General features: G+C 45.8%; 1 protein-coding gene across 1 annotated transcript in view; it reads left to right on the top strand.

Moving 5' to 3' along the window:
- tbxas1 (thromboxane A synthase 1 (platelet)) overlaps nucleotides 1–13399 on the top strand; it is a 56749-nt gene that overhangs the window by 38072 nt on the left and 5278 nt on the right. The gene's annotated exons all lie outside the window — the stretch shown is intronic.

A 13399-nucleotide genomic window follows, 5' to 3' on the forward strand; every position in this document is an offset into this window, starting at 1 on the left:
GCCGCATCTCAGAATGAGTCTCTCAGGAAGCTTCTAGCAGGGGCAGCGTCGGCAGCAGGGGCAGCGTCTCCGGCTTTAACAAAGTGCCCCATTAACCAGCCCCCTCCACTGTCACGGCCATTATAAATTCTGCCGTAATGCAGCTTTAATAGTTGACACATAAGCATGGCCTTGTTAAATCCACTCCTCCGTCTCCTGCATTCTAATGCTCTGACCAAGGCCAGCCAGGCAACGCGCAGACAGGCAGGCAGGCAGACAGACAGGCAGGCAGACAGACAGGCAGGCAGGCAGGCAGGCAGACAGGCAGGCAGACAGGCAGGCAGGCAGGCAGGCAGGCAGGCAGGCAGGCAGGCAGGCAGGCAACCAGGCACTCAGGCAGGCAGGCAGGCAGCAGACCAGAAGACAGGATCAAACACACAAGGAGGAGATCTCAGTGACTTGAGTCAGACGCTCTTTCATCTCTCCTCCGCCGTGCCGCTCCGCACCGCATCGAGCCGATACACACTCTAATGCTCAATTCTCCAACTCACAGGGGAGGAAGTCTCTACAAAGAGAGCTTTCAGTGTAAATTCTCTCTTCCCATTCTGCTCTTGGTGATTTATATCTGATAAAATACATCAGTGCAAATATAAACTGAGGGCTCGCTGTTTTTCATGTGCTTCTTATCTACTTGTGAAAGAGTAAATCTGACGTTTCATTTATTTCATTTTCTTTCTGTGTGTCGTATGCTGTAGACTTTTATTTATGTGATACTTTGATTAGCCCTTCTAAATAGAGCAGTGTTATAAGCCCCTCTGAAACATAGCCTGCTGTGTAGCCTTTGAGACACTGCTGGGTCTGGTATTTACTGTTATGTAATGTAATGAAGGAGCCCTGATGAAGAGCACTGTCTGTCCGTTAATATGAATATTTGCCCTGAGGATGTAGCTTAACTGATCGCCCACTGATGATAACAGGCTAATAATGACATTGCTGTCTGCACGACTCTTCATAACAATGTTCTTACAACATTCTAAAAGTCTTCAGGTAAGGTTCTGATCTTTTTTTAGAGCCAGGGGGAGAACAAATCAGTAGTAGGTTTTCATTTAAAAATAAGAAAATACCTTAATGATAAGCCTCAATCTAAGGAGTAATATGGCTGATCTCTGGAGCCTGCTAGCGAGCTGTAGCTTGCCAGTTGTGATTTCAGCAAGAGTGATTTTATGTTTGTTTCACAGGGAAACTTGATTGGAAACACAGCAATACCTGTGCACATAAACTTGTTTATAGGCCAACTGGGTCTCCATTTTGCAGACATCTGCCTGCTGACTGTGTGAAGGTCAAGTGTTTTTTCCCGGCTCCTGTGGGGGTACTGTAGTGTGTGTCACAGCTCCTCAACCAACAGCCTTTCAGACATGTGAAAGAGACTGACTGTGTGTTGCCACACAAGCTACTCCACTTCTGAAAGCTTTCTGAATGTAAGTTGGCTCAGATACAGTAGAGTAGCTACAGTACATGGTATTGAAAAGAGGTCTACACTCTTAGAGAAAACAGTTCCACCGAGAATACAAAAGGTTTCAGCTGTCCCTGTAGGTCAGGAGAACTCTTTGAAGAACCTAATTTGATGTCCTTGAGGACACTTTTTGTAGAACCCTCTTTCTTACAGGGACAGCCAAAGAATCAATATTTCTAGAAGTGTAGACATCGTGTAATGCTTTCAATTGATCTATAGCACCCCCTGGTCTAAAGGAATTGCAAAGTTTTAACTTAAAAGATGTTGCCTTTGATTGCCAGTGTCATTTCTGCTCACTAGTTAATGTTTGGAGGATGAAGTTGTTCCCTCTGACTCATCTCACACCTGTTCTGTGGCTGTAGGAGTTGGCAGACAGACTACGGCAGCCAGCAGATTTCCTGCAGAGACACTCCGTTCTGTGAAAGCTAACTGGGGTGACGTGACTTTATCTTCATCTCCCTCCCTCCTTCTTTCTGAGAAGAGCTCAGCTAGCCCTGTGTGGTGTCCGTCTGACACTGCTAATGTGAGACATGCCCGACATGCTAATGTGAGACTAATGCGACGCTGCAGAAAAAAACGGCGTCTTCGGCTGTCCCTGAGAACCCTTTAAAGAACCCTTTTGGGCTTCATGCAAGCTAGAGCCCCTCCCGCAGAGAGGGTGCTACTCGGAAGGGTTCTACACTGAACCAGGGTAGGTAGGTAGAACGTAAGAGTGTGGCTGCTCTGCACATGCTTAGCATCTCTTGCCTAACTCCTCTACCCCCCTTCATTTCCCTGCCACTGTGTCTGCCACTGCCCTCAGGGGGTCCCTTGTTATTTGCCCGTCTTATCTCCCTAAATAACAGAATGAGTTTAAACAAAGCCAGGCCTAATGAGTCATGCAGAAGGTGTCAGACGGGAGATGGGGAAGGGAGAGGGGAAGAGAGAGATGACATTACATTTGGAATTGAGTGGTGAAGCCTGTTCTCTAGACTAAATCAATTAATTTAATCTTGTTTAAAGTCAGTGTGTTGTTGGTAGTTTTGCTGTGTTTTGCTGTGGCTATCCTGCCTTAAGGTCTGGGACCTAGTTTCTGTTGAAAGCTATCTGTTTGAAGCCGATTGCTGTCAGTCTCCAGTGGGAGAGCCTGTAACTATTCTGCAAGGTATTTAACTCCTATTCACCTTGGACTAGGAATAAATACATTTGGAACTGAGTGGTGAAACCTGTCTGGTCGTTAACTGATCGTTAGGTGGGAGGGGCTGCAACCCTGCTAGTCATCAGCAGTTACAGAATCTGCATTTCTATCTTGACGGTCAAAGAGCGACAGCCTCCTGACACAAAGATGAAGTAGTCAATCTGTGGAGCCCATCAAGGAAGGCCAAACTACTAAGTATTTTTATTCTGTTTGATTCTTTTTTCACTCCTCTATGTGTATTAAGCGCTACCTACATCTTGTATCGCCCACAAACCCTCTATCTCTATACCGGCAAATATCACAATGTGCTTTCTCCCCAATCCTGTTATTTCTTCCCTCAGGAGGACACATCGGCGCTATACCTCCCCTCGCAACCATTCCAATCTAATCTACCCACCATGCTCAACTGACCACAACCTCACTGTTGCGGGAGGACTTTGGAACTGCGAGTCAGCGGTCCGGAAAGCAGAGGCTATCTCAGCTTACACCTGCTTCAAGTCCCTCCACTTCCTTACCCTCACAGAGACATGGATTACACCATAAAACACAGCTACTCCGGCAACCCTCTCTGATACTTACTCCTTTTCTCATTCCCCTAGACTCTCTGGTCGAAGGGGAGGCACAGGACTCCTCATCTCACCTAAGTGGTCACATAATGTCCTTTCCCTGTCACACCTGTCCATATCCACCTTCAAATTCCATGCTGTTTTAGTCACTTCCCCTGTCAAACTTCACATTGTCGTGATCTATCGTCCCCCAGGTCAGCTTGGCAACTTCTTAGATGAGATGGATGTCCTTCTCAGCTTCTTCCCTGAGGATGGCACACCGCTCGCACTACTGGGTGACTTCAACATCCAGTAGAGAAGCTTCACTCCTCTGGAGTACTTGACCTTCTATCCTCCTTCGGCCTTACCCTGTCCCACTCTCCTCCGACTCATAAGGCGGGCAATCAGCTTGACCGTGTCTTCAACAGATCCTCCCATACCTCCAACCTTACTGTTACACCTCTTCCAGTTTCTGATCATCATTTTGTATCCTTCTCCCTTCCCCTCAAATCCACCCCCTCAAAGTCAGTCTCTACCCACACTGTATCCTCTCATCGCAACCTGCATACCCTCTCCCTTACCGCTCTCTCTTCCTCTGTCTTATCCTCCCGACCCTCTGTTGAATCCTTCTCCCTTCTATCCACTGATGCAGCCTCCTCCACCCTCCTGTCCACTCTTTCCTCATCCACGACTCTCTCTGTCCACTGACCTCAAGGCCAGCACGATCCTCTCCACGCCCTCCTTGACTGTCTGAAACCCTGCAAGCTTGTAGAATAGGGCAGCTGAGAGGAAATGGAGAAAAAACGGCCTCCCTGATGACCTAAAACCATATCTCTCTCTCCTCCTCAACTACACCTCATCTGCATCAGCTGCTAAAGCTTCTTACTACCATTCAAAATTCAATCCCCTCTGCCCCAAGGAAACTGTTCTCCACATTTTCCGCACTCCTCAACCCACCTCCTCTCCCTCCTCCCTGTCTGCGGATGACTTTGTCACCTACTTTGAAAAGAAGGTTGATGACATTAGCAGCTCTTTGTCTCTACCTCTCGCAAACACTGCTACCACTCCTCCCAAACCCACTGCGCTACACTCGGTCTCTGGTTTATCAGCTCTTTCCCCGCTCTCCCCTGATTACATTCTAAAACTGGTCACATCCAAGCACATCTATCCCCTCCCCCTTTCTCCAATCCATCTCCAAAGACCTCCTTCAGTTCCTTACCACCATAATCAATTCCTCTCTATCCACAGGATCTGTCCCAGCTGCTTTAAGGCAGCCAGAGTCACCCCTCTTCTCAAGAAACCAACTCTTGACCTGTCTGCTGTCCATAACTACACACCGGTATCCCTTCTCTCCTTATCTAAAACCCTCGAACGTGCTGTCTCTAACCAACTGTCAGTTTCTCTACTGTAAATAAATCAATACAAAAAAAAAGCATTGTGTGTCTAGCATTGTGGCTGCCAATGGCCCCTGGTCCTAGCATAAATTACTTTTTCTTATGATGACTGATGGATGTATGATTCACTTACTTAGACAAATGTATTTGTTGTAAGTTGCTTTGGATAAAGGTGTCTGGTAAATGCCGTAAATGTAAATATAGATGACGACACAGCTTAAATTACATGTTTCAGCTCTGACTGCTCCTGCTGGGCAGCTCCACACTGTCTCGACTGTGGGCAGACTCTCAGTGAGAGAGAGGGAGGTGAGAGAGATGGAGGGGGAGGGAGGGGAGAGAGGAAGAGAGAGTGAGAGGCAGAAAGAGAGGGAGAGAGAAAGAAGGGAGAGAAGGGAATCAATATAAAAAAGTGTTAGAGATACAGAGAGAGTCATGTTGTACGTGGTTCAGTGTTTACAATATGACACAATGGGGCAGCTTTTCTACTGTTTAAGTTACAGGTAGAAGTTGATGAGTTATTTCAGAATGCCTCCTCTCCTCCTCTCCTCCTCCTCTCGTCTTTTTTACCTGCAACTATTTTGGGCTGGAGAGCCTCCATAGGCGTTGCTGAGGTATGGGCTACCATGGCAGCGGCGCTGAGAGCTGCAGTAACTCCATGGCACTATGTCAGCTCTGACTGAAGGAGGCTTCAGGCATCCTCTTACCCTCTGCCCACAGCTCAGGTGAAGGGTCAAACTGCAGTCATGCAGCCTAAACGTAATGGCATGGCACAGTGTATAAACATTATTGTATACCTGAGGCACAGATATGGACTGTATAAAGGAGCTTTCATTATTTATACTGTAATGAATGCCACAGCTTTTTCTAGTGAGTAAGCGTGGTGGCATTATACTGCAACATAATTAGTTGTATGCTCATTCACATTTATTTGATATGCTAGGACTGTAGCCTGTTTTATCACCCGGTTCCTGTGTTGTTCAGTGTATGTGTGTCAATGCGATTGCAGGATTATTTCTGAGCATGTCCTCTCAGCCCAGCGCTGATTCTGTCATTCTTTCAGAAATGAAAAGGAGATTCATTATATTCAGAATTATAATGAATTAGCAGGCTGCAAACAAGGTGTTTTTATTTACAGAGAAAGAAAGAGTGGGAGAGAAAAAGCAGGCCAGCGACGAGAGAGAGAGAGAGAGAGAGAGAGAGAGAGAGAGAGAGAGAGAAAAAGAGAGACCTACCAAGAGCAAGTGAGAGTTATACTAGAGTAGGACTGGGAGTCTGAGTCTTAGCGTTTTACATCTTACCTTTCCTGTCTCAATTATTCATCCACATCCTGACCGGGGGGAGGGGGGCTGTGTCAGAGAGGGGATCACGCTCTCATTGGCTCTCATTGATACCTCTCAAACTTGAATAATGGCTCTGTTTTTTACCTCTCAAAAATTGACTGCTGACTCCGACAGGAACCTAAGCAGCCTGTCTGTACCAATAGACATCTCTGTGGTAACCTCGGGGTTGGAGCTGCTCTATGAGCTAGATGAGAAACGCGGTATCATATGTTTCCTATTTATAACCCCCTACTTATGTAGTTCAGCTTATTGCAGTGTTGTTGTTTTTTTATGTAGTGTAAAAAATTATGTAGCCAGCCTACAACAATTAGATTTTTTTTATGCCCATGTGGTTTGGAGTTCAAGGCTGTCGCCCACATAAATACGTCTCTTTCAGAATATTAAATAATTACTCTCTATTCTCAGTATCAGTCAGGGGTCTCCGAGTGCCTGTGAACTACTGGTAATGCAATTCCCGTTTGGCAGGCTTTCATTCACCACAGAGTATTTTCTATTACAAATACCAACTTCTGTGCGCTGAATATACTGTAATATATAATTATGTTGCCTTTTTGCATATTTCCATTGTGTGCCCAAGAAAAAGCTAGCATCCATTTCTTGATTGAGCTGCAGATCAAATGCAGGAGGTTCTGAGAATGTCTGAACCAGGTGTAGTATAGAGGAGAGATCTAACTAGGGCCTTGTCCTGTGATCTCTAGATGGGCAGAGTATGTGTAGTTGGCTCTCTATATGGGGTAATACCAGTCACTTCCAATAAGGCAGCTTCTGCCTGCTGCGTTGATATTTTGGCTCTCCTATCATCCAACGCTTTTGCATGTACTTCACTGGACTGGATGAAAATACAGTAAGGCTGGCTGGCTGGCTGGCTGGCTGGCTGGCTGGCTGGCTTGTCTGTATGTGCTGCTGGACTAACTGTGAAATGAGGGCCAGGCAGTGTGCAGAGCAGAGCAGAGCAGAGCAGAATGCTCCCCTGTGGGTCATTGTGCAAATGATCCTGAAAAGCTGGGGCCTTCTTGATTATGTGAGAATAGAGGGAGAGAGAGGGGGGCGGGGGGAGAGAAAGAGGGAAAGAGAAGGGGCTTTGAGCACTGAGCCTCTCACTCCCCATCACCAAGGCTCCCTGACCCTGAAACCTGACCTCACACTGACAGAGAGAGAGAGAGAGGGGGGGAGGGGGGGGGGGGGGGGGTAGAGAGAGCAAGAGGGATGGAGAGAGCAAGAGGGATGGGCAGAAAGAGGGCAGGGTGGGAGGGAAGAATGGGTGAGAGGGTGGACAGGAGGTACTGTAGGAACAAGAGGAGGGTTAGAAAGGTGTATATAGAGCAGGAAAATTGGTGAGAGGGCGAGCGAGGGAGGGATGGAGATAAAAGGAGAGATGTGAAGAGAGGGAGAATAAGTGTGAAAGAAGGGTAATGAAACCCTGATAGGAGGGATGAATCTGGCCCTTCAGATTCCTGTATAACCTTTTGTTTAATTCTTGTTGCACACAGCTTTGATTAAAGTAAGGCTTATGTTTGACCATCAGGTGTCAATCTCACATGTGAGTGATCAGAATAGAGACAAAAGATTGAAGGGGAGTGTGTGTGTGTGTGTGTGTGTGCCTGCGTGCGTGCGTGTGTGCACATTTGTGTGTGTGTGTGTGTGTGTGTGTGTGTGTGTGTGTGTGTGTGTGTGTGACAGGAGGGTCTCTGCAGTCAAGTCTCGTCACCATAAAGGGCCTGTGTGCTCCCTGATCAGCAATGCCTGTCACGTCCCGGAAGAACAGAGAGAAGAGAGCGACGCATCCTCCGGAAAAGAGGGGTGGATTGAGAACTGTGGCTGATCCTTGAGAAAGGCTCAGGGCTTAATATCCTTTCCCAGTCAGCCTGCAGGCTCCTGCAGTGGCGAACCACAGGGCTCAGTGCTGACGTCAGTGATATTTCAGTCCAGCCCAATGGCCAGAAGGGTCATCTCTCCTGCATTATTCATGCTCACAGCGTTTCCCAGACGGCTTTGAACGGGGCAAGGCAACTATCTTCCCATGGTACATTGATTAAACGACCATTGATAACACTCTCATGTGTTGTGAATACATGTTTCTAAATTTGCTCTTACGCTTTCCTCTTAAAATATATGTTTCAAAATGCTATTTCCACTGCATAGCTATGGTATAGGTAATGGTGTCATTTTATATCTTGATGTAGAGGGACATGTGACAGATGGAGACATCAAAATGCTGTTGTCTTCATGAGGGCCCCATAAAACAAAGCAAGGAGCCCTGTAATATGCCTGTCTTCGATTGCCATAAACAAAATGTTCAGTAATTCGGCGTTCTGACTGAATGTCAACAGCTGTCACACCACGCCACGGCAGCCATTTTTAAATACCCCTCTCTCTCTCTCTCTCTCTCCCCAACTCTCAACTGCTCCACGGGACACTGAAACTAGGGCGCTCTTTCCAGCTGGGGCAACGGGGTTCTCTCTCTCTGTCCGCCCTCCCTCTCTCTCTCTCTCTCTCTCTCTCTCTGTCCTCTCTCTTCATCCACTCTGCCTGTCCTCTCTCCCCGTCCTCTCTCTCTCCATACTCTCTCCTCACTAAATACAGTATTCACCAGCTGCAGTAATGAAGGAGAGTGATCTGACTCTGACTTTTTAGCATGTGCAGTAGTAGGTCACATGGGTTGGTTGACTTCTCCCTGTACCCTGTCTTTATGGCAGTGACACTTCAGCATGCTGCTCTCTCTCTCTCCCGCAGAACTCTGTTCTGTAGCACTCTCACAGACGTACTCCTTTAGGAGTGAACGTCACTTTCATACACTGCCTTCATTATGTTACAGAACATACTGTACTCCATATTCTACAATGTGTATATATATTCTCTCTCTCTCTCTCTCTCTCTCTCTATATATATATATATATATATATATGTGTGTGTACAAAAAACCCACATCTACTCATCCCATTGGGATATCTTTATCTGTGATAGCACATACAGTACTGTGCATTACTGCAGCATGTAGCCTACTATAGAATCTGAGCAGTTTTTTGTAATGCCTGATATCATCTGAGCAGTTGTTTTTTTTGTCCACACACACACACACACACACACACACACACACACACACACACACACACACACACACACACACACACACACACACACACACACACACACACACACACACTCGGTACTCTCTAAGGTCCAGTGTGGCCTGTAACCAGCCATTTAAAGCTCTCCATTATGAGTCAACTTTCCAACTTTCCTCTGTGGCTAACGACTCGTAGTGAGACAGAGGAGGTTGAGGAGGAGTCAGTGGAATGGAATGGGAGGAATAGGGCCATGAGAGAGATACAGGCAGTTCATGGCCTCGTACCAGAGATGGTCAGGGGAGTGGGGGTTGATGTAGAGGGGCTTCACATTCCAGCTGGATCGCATTCCAGCTGGATCTCGGGTATAGGGATGGAGCTGGATAGAGGCATGGGAACGGAGGGAGAGGAGGAGAACTGAGACCTCCCTCCCAGATCCTGGTATTAAGATTGAATGAGGCTTTCACCATTCCAAGCGAATTAATGACAACCCGGAGCACTTCCTTGCAATGGTATCTCAGAGGGATAGTTAAGATAACACAAGTGGCTCCCCTCCTCTGAATCCCCCCTTCATTAAATGGTTTAAGCCTCACCGTCACTGCTGTAGTATCTTAAGCTTGGGGATAACAGAACTCAGAGAGGATCATCATGTCATCATTTCTGGGAGTTTATTTACGATGCTGAGTATTTGGCTCCAATACCCTACTTTTATATGAGGCCAATTACTTTTATTTTATTTTACATTTCAACATGGGTTGTATTTTCAGACCTTCTCAAAGCTGAAGCATCCTGCTTGTGCATGTGTTTATCTCATAGGTTGACTTGAACACTGAAGCTATGGCGCTATAGAGCATTAGAATATATACTGCACTGCAGTCCAGGTGGTCAGTAAGTAACTATCAGGCAGCCTGAACTATCTCTATCACTAGATCTCATTACTGAAGCCAATCTAATCAGGCTGGGGAACTGGGCTTTTTATTACTATTCATCAAATCAAAATATCAGCCAGTTTCAATTAAAATGGTATCCGCTTCGGAAAGTGAGTTTTAATATAAATTAAAGACCTAGTCGATACTTATCTCTTCTCTAGCATAGTGCAAGTGATTAAACTTGAGAAATCATAAAGTTGTAGATGAAAAATGAGATCGAGTTTGTGTGCGTGTGTTTGTGTGCGTGTGTTTGTGTGCGCGTGTTTGTGTGTGTGTGTTTGTGTGCGTGTGTACGTGTGTGTGTTCATGTTGAGTGGTGTAATGACTGGCTTACTGTACCTGCATGTCTGCTGATTGCTAGTTGAGGAGCCCCTGCTGAGGTGGGGGGAAAAACCTGTATCTACTCCTGATTCGTGACTTGTTCATGTAGCACACAGCAGGAGTTTGTCCCCAAGGCAGATTGCTTTGACATTTTGTTAAACATCTACTTTCTCGGCACACAGCCTACTTATTCCTGTTTATATAAAACGGACTTCTGAGAACAAGTAGGCCATGTAAGGTGATACAATTAGCAGTGTTACTGTAGATCTGTGTAAGATGGAAGCTCTCCTCAGGGTTTGATCATTTCATTCATTTCCTTTCAGCTCTGCCCTAGTCTCTCTTCAAAACCGACCGTGTGGATTACGTGTCCAAATCCTGTGAATTCCTGAAATGACAGTGTTCAAGTGCACTATTCCTTTTGTTGTCAAAGAAATGTTACATGGATGCACATCAAAATTGAAGAGAGAGAACTGAGCGGATGGTAATTCATTATCTGTGTGATTTCTGCTCTTAACCTCTCCCCCTCATCCCAGGATTATGAATATGGGAATGAGAATAGACTCTGGCATATGATATGACTGTGATCAGCTGCTTGTTCCAACACAGTAATTGAAATGCTAATTTTCCTCAACTGGAAGTTGACCTGTGTACAGCCTCAAATCCCAGGCTTTATTGACGTGTAATGAATAGTGAATGAATAGACCTACCCCAGCTGTTGACTGTTCTTTCATATAGTGTGATGATTAGCACAGGAAGTGTGTATTTAGTATGTTAAGGGGAATTCAATGTGTGTGTGTGTGTGTGTGTGTGTGTGTGTTTGAGAGAGAGAGAGAGAGAGAGACATAGAGAGAGAGAGAGAGAGAGAGAGAGAGAGAGAGAGAGAGAGAGACTGACAAAATTCACATTTTAAAAAGCCTTTATTGAAAACAGTCAATTTCACAGAATACATTCTATACAAACATTTACAAAATAATACCAACGAGTCAAAAACATGACTCAATCACATCACAAAAATTAAATACAAGTCCCCCCTCCCCATCAATACAAAAAAGATTGCCCCTGGTCCCCCTGCACAGCATCAAGCTTTGGCAGATTGTTGACCAGAGAGAGAGAGAGCGAGCGAAAGAGAGAAAGAGGGCGGTTGTGAGGTAGAGAGAGGCAGATGCATGGCCTTATTGATCTAATTGTATTAATTTCTGGAACATTCTGGATCCCTCTCTCCATCACACCCCAGTGTGGACCCAGAGTTCCTCAGATATGTAAATGCGCTCTGAAAACTCTTTCCTCAGATTCACAGTATGCAGGCCTTTGAGATCGCTTCAGGAGTCTGCCTCCTAGAATGCAGAACAGGCTGTTTGGTTTAGTGTTTGTGCTCTGAGCTTAACTTGAACTCAGTTTGTACCTGTCCCCCCCCCCCCCCCCCCCCCACACACCCCTGTGTTCCGCATTTACACTCTGCTTCAGGGGCAGATACAGCCTTCACTGCATTGTATTGAGAGCTAATATGAAAGTTCCATGTTATTTGTATGCCAGGCAGGTGGTTTTATGTTTTTTTTGTCATTCAAACTCTTTATCTTAATTGCTTTGCATTTAGAGGTAGGTTTTCTGCCAACAGAATAGCTTAAGGGTGGTGGGCAGTGAACCTGAACAGCCAACATGTACTACTGACCAGCTCCTCTATGCCTTGTGATGTGTGTGTGTGTGTGTGTGTGTGTGTGTGTGTGTGTGTGTGTGTGTGTGTGTGTGTGTGTGTGTGTGTGTGTGTGTGTGTGTCCACTCTCTCTCCCCTCTTTATGTTGGCCTACCTCCAGGTGATAAGAACACAATCAATTTCCTCCCAACACGTTCAGCAATTAGTCACACTAATTAACTATTTGGCCGGTAGAATAATTACCCGCAAGTAGAACAGAAAGGCAGACTTAAATGTTTTGTTCTTAATTTTACAGTCTTGTGCTCTCATTGTGGTGTTCTGCTTTGTGTTCTCCACTGTGATGTCACCAGCCAAATTATGGCTTAGATTTTTTTGCATAACGTCTCAGATTACTTTTTAATATCTCATCCAGATTGAGAGTTGTGTCGACAAATTCCCTATCGTCAAAGTGCTCCCTCTCTTTTTCCTAGTTTTTATCTTTAACGTAATTAGTGTTGGTCTAGAGATTGATTGAGATTGAGAGGATTAGTCAGTGGAGAGAGGTCTGTAAAGTCACATTGAGAGATTCTACTGTGTTTGCTTTGTGTTTGCAGAGAGAGAGAACACAGATCCCCCCCGCCCCTCTTTTCCCTTTGTTCCAGACTATTAGAAGACAATGCAAACTGACAGTCATTGCATTTGTGTATTAACAATCCCCCAAAGCCATCTCTTGTTTGAACATATACACGCCTCTATCACTATCAATAACCATAAGTAACGGTTTCCATGGCAACCCCACAGGATGCAGGGTAGATAAGGAGGGCGCCGTGCGCTGCGAACTGCTGCACTGCTTTGTCTCCAACGCACCTCTCCGGGCCCTCGCATTCAATTGGGGCCAATAGAATTTAAATAAGCTAGAATGACTGTGCTGGGGGTCGAGGGCTGGCTGGCTGTGTGGCTGTGTGGCAGCCAGGCCACAGGACATGAAAGCACAAACACTGAGGCAAACTGGGCATGAAAGGGAGGGCTTCAGCTCACATATTCACATAGTAATTGGTTGTTTTTCTCCTCCAAATAGGCCCCTGTAATGAAGGGATGAGGGGGGGGGGGATAAGGACACCCAGGCACTTTGAGTCTGACTTGCTGATAAGAGATTGAGCTCCAAGCCAAGCTCATGTATTCAGACTGCATAAATGAATCTCATTTGCAGAGGTATAGGTATATTAACACTCAGGGGCTTGGGAAATACGCCGGGGTAAAGTTGGAATATTCCTCTGAGTTTGCAGGGTGCTCCTTTGAACATCGCAGGACTCTTCGTCTTTAATGAATTTCAATGAAACACAGCGAATGTGATATTTACTTCTGTAGGCGACTCCACGGCTGTGTTTTGTGTTCGAAGTGCTTTTGTTGGACGGGGTCGATGTTGAAGGCCGCTCTCGGATTTCTTCCCCTGCAGAACTGTACCTTGTTTTATACAGCGGATGTTGTTTTGTAGTACATGGAATA

The sequence above is a fragment of the Argentina silus genome, assembly GCF_951799395.1.
Source record: "Argentina silus genome assembly, chromosome: 3".
NCBI lineage: Eukaryota > Metazoa > Chordata > Actinopteri > Argentiniformes > Argentinidae > Argentina > Argentina silus.